Source organism: Chinchilla lanigera, unplaced genomic scaffold, assembly GCF_000276665.1.
Source record: "Chinchilla lanigera isolate Chin_1 unplaced genomic scaffold, ChiLan1.0 scaffold00019, whole genome shotgun sequence".
In the NCBI taxonomy this organism is placed as follows: domain Eukaryota; kingdom Metazoa; phylum Chordata; class Mammalia; order Rodentia; family Chinchillidae; genus Chinchilla; species Chinchilla lanigera.
The window spans coordinates 17,728-22,867 of NW_004955420.1; positions in this window are offsets into that span (position 1 = coordinate 17,728).

A 5,140-nucleotide genomic window follows, 5' to 3' on the forward strand; every position below is an offset into this window, starting at 1 on the left:
CCTTAGGCCCGATCCGCCACGTGTGGGGGCAGGGAGCTCCCCAGTCCACCACTGATGGCGAGGGCAGAGGGACGCGCACAACCGGGATCCTCACCTGTGCTACTGCTTGTAGGAGCCGAGTCTCGGGGCACTTCCCACAGCTCAGAGAAGCGCCCCGTGCACAGGGACAGGCTCCGTTTCTCTTCCTGCGGCCACTCGGCCTAGGACTCCCCCGCGGCCCCCGCGCGACCCGCGGCTGACAGAGACGAACTCTTCGCGGCGGCCATGGCGCTCCCGGAGAAGCCCCGCGCCAGCCGTGGCCCTAGGCGGGGCTCGGGGGCCAGCCGGGCGAGCTGCCGCAGGTACCCGGGAGGGGCGGACCGGCCACGCTGACATTTTTTGTTTGCTTTTAATTAGACAGTGGTCGACGGCAGGCCAAGGCTTTTCCGCACGCTGAAAGTCAGCGAGAAAAACAGCGCGCGGGGAACAAAAGCACGGCGCCTACGTCCTCCTCCTAGTTAGGGTTAGACAAAACATGCCCACCTCCCCTCCCGGCCCACCATTCTCAACCCGCGGACGTGTGCGCAGAGGCTCCTTATAAAGAGGGCAGGCGGCGCCCGCTCGGATTGGCTGAAGCCTTGCCACGGCTCTCGCGACACTTGGTCTCGCGCAAAGGGGGGGAAAAAAAAATTAAGTCTCCACTTCCGGCCAGAAGGGTACGTACCGCGACCCCTCCGTGTTACGGGGGGAGTCTTTGGGTCTAACTACCTTTATTTATTTAATTTTTTGGTACGTGGAATGGACCTCAGGACCTCGCCGTTGCCAGGCAGGCGCTGTGCTGCTGAGCTATATCCCCGGCAAAGTGCCTTAAAGCTAACACTTGACTTGGTATGCTTCAAAGCGCCTTTTTCTTTCTCAAAGTATTTCACTAGAGTTGGGCATGGTGCTGTTTTCGCTTGTAATCCCAGCATTCTGTGAATTGAGGTAGGAGGATTTCAGGGAGTTAGAGCCAGAAATACATAGTGAGGTCCTGCCTCAAATCACAATCAGTCATGATCTCAGAGTTTTAAAGATTTTACTGGTTATTGTGTGGACAGGGTGCAGTAAGGCCAGGACAATGTCTTGGGCTTATCTGTGTAACCCTTTTAAAATATCCTGCCCCAGCCCCACCCCGTACCCCCATCTTTTGGGAAGTTGGCTAGATTTGTCTAGGAATCTAGGATGACCTACTTGGAACACTTTCTCCTTCAGCTTCTTGATCACACGCTGGTTTTTATTACATGTAACTGAGGTAGGATAGAAAAAGTATAAATAATTTAAAGAGCAAAATAAAAAAAACAGGGAAGTAGTCCTTTAACAGATAGAGGAAGAGGGGATGTAGAGGCCATATGTACTTGTACCGCTACCCAGGATGAATATTCATTATGTATCAGAAACATACACTAATAAAAATGAAGTACAAAAGAAAGTTTTAAAAGGTAGAAAAGGACACAAGGAATTTTTTTTTTTTTTTTTTTTCCCTGAGACAGGGTCTTGCTGTATAGTTCAGCCAGGCCTTGAACTCACCATGTAGCCCAAGCTGGCCTGAACCTCAAGGTGATCCTTCTGCCTCAGCCTTCCAAAGCATTGAGATTACAGGTATGTGCCACTGTACCCAGCTAAAAATCATAATTTAAATTTTTTTCTCTCTCTCTTTTTGAGACAGGATTACACTATGCATTTCAGACTGCCCTTGAACTGACTTTGTAGCCCAGGCTGGCCTTGAACTCCCAGTGATCTTCCTGCCTTAGCAACCCAAGTGCTGGGATTACAAGCATGCTCCACCATGCCAGGCTCAAATTATACTTTTAAAAATATTGAGACTTCAGAGCATAATGCTACTCAAGGTTACCCATACCTGTACTCACTAGCCTTGTTTATGCTTCTTTTCTTCCAGGCCCATTTTAGTCAAAATCCCTTAAAGTCTATAGATTAGCTTACTTGATAAGGGCAGAAACCTGATCTTAACAAAACAGAGTTAAAAGACCTTTTTTTTTTTTTTTTTGCCTTTTTGAGTCAGGGTCTCTCTATGTAGTTCAGGCTGGCCTTGAGCTCACCTTGTAGCCCAGGCTGGTCTTGAACTTGCAACGATGTTCCTGCCTCAGCCTCCCAAGTTCTGGGATTACAGGCGTGTGCCACCACACCCGGCTAAACAAACTTTTCAAGCAAAACAGATCACCCAATTTAAAATATTCGTACCATAGACTGAGCCCATGCCTTTCTCCTGTAAAGCAGCTGTTATCTTTCTGCTTGTGGGTGGGCCAATTATTTTTTCTGCAGTAAATCAAGCCTAAACTTTTTTTTTAAACAGGGTCTGGTCTCCTTTTGTAGTTTAGGCTGCCCTCAAACTCATGGCAATCCTTCTGCCTCAGCCTCCTGAGTGCTGGGGTTATAGGCCTGCACCACCATGCCAGGCAAACCTAAACTTTGTATAGGTTCACAAATTCCACAGATTTCCATCCTCTAAGAATATATAAATAGCCTGGATGTGGTGGCATTCGCCTGTGAGCCCAGCACTCAGAAGAATGAGGCATAAGGGTTGCCATGAGTTTAAGGCCAGCTTGGGCTTCATAGTGAATATCAGGCAAGCCCTCACTATACAGCAAGACCTTCTTTAAGAAAAATAAACAAGATCTGGTGTGGTGGTGCATGCCTGTAATCCCAGCACTCAGGAGGCTGAGGCAGGAGGATCAAAGTGAGTTTGAGACCAGCCTGGGCTACAAAGTGAGTTCACGACCATCCTGAACTGAATAGTGAGACCCTGTCCCAAAAAGACAAATAAATAAATAAATAAATATTCCCAGCTTGAAACTATAAAGTGCTTCACTCCCTTTTGAAGGTACATACTCTTATTTCTTTGAGTATGTACTTTTTAAAGTCTGCCTAAAATATCCTTATTTGCCTCTTACTGAGGCATCCTGAAAAGTTTTTTCTATAATAGAAGTTGGCAACCAACAATGTGCGGTGGGTACGTGAGATGAGTCCAGTTCCCTATCTCTGCTTTGGGGATCTCCCTGGATACTGTCTGGTGACATAATTGTTAGGCAGGTATTAGAAGACATTAGCAGGCCTGAGGGACAAAAGGAGTCCAAAATAGCATGCTTTTCCAGTTAAGCAACAAAGCCAGGCACATGGTGTATGTCTGTAATCCCAGTATTCTGGAGGCTGAGGCAGGAGGATTGCTGAAAGTTCGAGGTCAGCTTAGGCTACTTAGTGAGCTCAAGGCCAGCCTGAGCTACATAGAGCAAGACCCTGTTTCAAAAAAAAAAAGGGCTTCAGAGTATAATATATTGAAGCAAAAGCAATCCCGCAGAGTACATCTCATTTTAAGTGTTTTTGTTGTATACATTCCTTCTCATGTCTAGCCATTGGCTATTTCCAAAATGAGGGATACAGCATTCCTGGGTGCCATGGCCTGCATCAAATGATATCAGAAAAAGGAACATTCTTTAGAGACCCGCCTCCTTGGGCTAAGACCTTATTAGTACAGTAAAGGCCCCTAAAGGAAACACTATGCACTTAAAGAGAATAAGGAAGACATTTTTGAGATACCAACATTCCACAGCAACCTCCAAGAAAAGTGTCAATAAGCATCATAATTACCACACTAATTCATGTGCATGTAAAAAAGGTATTCAAACTTGCACTGGATACAGATGTCTTCACAACACCTCCCACCTTCTCCCTAGAAGACATAATTCTCTCTATATCTTTACAATCAGTTCTACCTACATTCCTGCAGGCTGCCTATGTATCTTGACTGAACTTTTTCATCAAGGACACGAAAGAACCAGGGACTAAAGAATGAGGGGCCAGTGTCATATTGGGTCAATACAGAGCTTCCTGGTGACATGACTTCATTCTTAATATTAACAACTGAATCTCCTTTTTATTAGGAAAGAAAGGCTTTTCAGCCATTGGCTTTTCTTTAAGGTAACACTGTGACATGATAAAGTAAAAGAGGAATAATGCATTATAAATTGCAGCAGATTTTAATCATGGCCAGTATAATGCAATTTTGCTATGCAGTTCAGATTGGCCTTAAACTCACTAGGTAGCCCAGGCTGGCCTCGAACTCATGGTGATCTGATGGAGACCACTACAAAGTGGCTCTGAGCAGGATTTAATATTAATCAATTGGCTTTCCATGTTTACTTGTGAGTTGTCTGAAGTTTAGACACCTTGTCTGAAGATGGGCAGTGGACTCATAGTAAGTAAACCTCTGTGAGTCACTGGTCACCCTGAGGCCTGTATTGGCCTGGGAAGCTGTGCCACCTCAAAGGACAAGATAAGGCCACAGCTGAGGACCAACCCCAGTTAACTACAAGGAGATTGCAGCTGCAGGCCCCACACTCCTACAGTAAATACCAACCTAAAGATAAGGTAGTTGTCCTGATTGACATTATTTACTACTTGGGAAAATTCTCCTAAGTTCCTGCTAGATTCCCACGTTTTCTTGAGTATCCTCCTCCTTTGTGTGAAAACCAAATAAATATGGGCTGCCCAGAGAAGTCCTTCTCTAAACCCATAGAATATCAAAGCTGTAAGACAGTTAGACCCTCCTGGAGCCCTGAAATCATTTCAGTTTTCTCATTTATTTAAGCCCTCACTGTCCACTCAGCCACTCGCTTGGGAGATTGTGGGCCTGACCAGCCAACAATAACTAAGGGTTATTTAATCCGATAGTGATCCTACTGCCTCAACCTCCTAAATGCTGGGATCACAGGCATGCACGACCTTGTGGAGAAGGACATTCTTTACTCTTTTGTGTACTGCCTGAGGCCTGACCAACCCATGATTGTTGGGTTCTGGAGGAAGTCTAGCATAAGCACTGAAAGCCCCAGGATCAAAACTAGATGCTTTGCTGAGATATGCACAAAGGAAGATAACATGATGGCTTACTGGTCAGGTCGCTTTCCTATAATAATTGAGTTATATTGTCCTTGCTAAAACAGTTGATATCTCCCGTTCCTCTGCTACCTCCTTGGTTGATTCTGAGTAAAAGGTTACTGAAGATGGTAATCAGAAGTCAGTCAGTCCTAGAGGCTGGTAGCACCTGATCACAGGATTTTGGCTTTCTTGGTTTAATTTTTTTTTTTTTTTTTTTTTTTTTTTTTTTTTT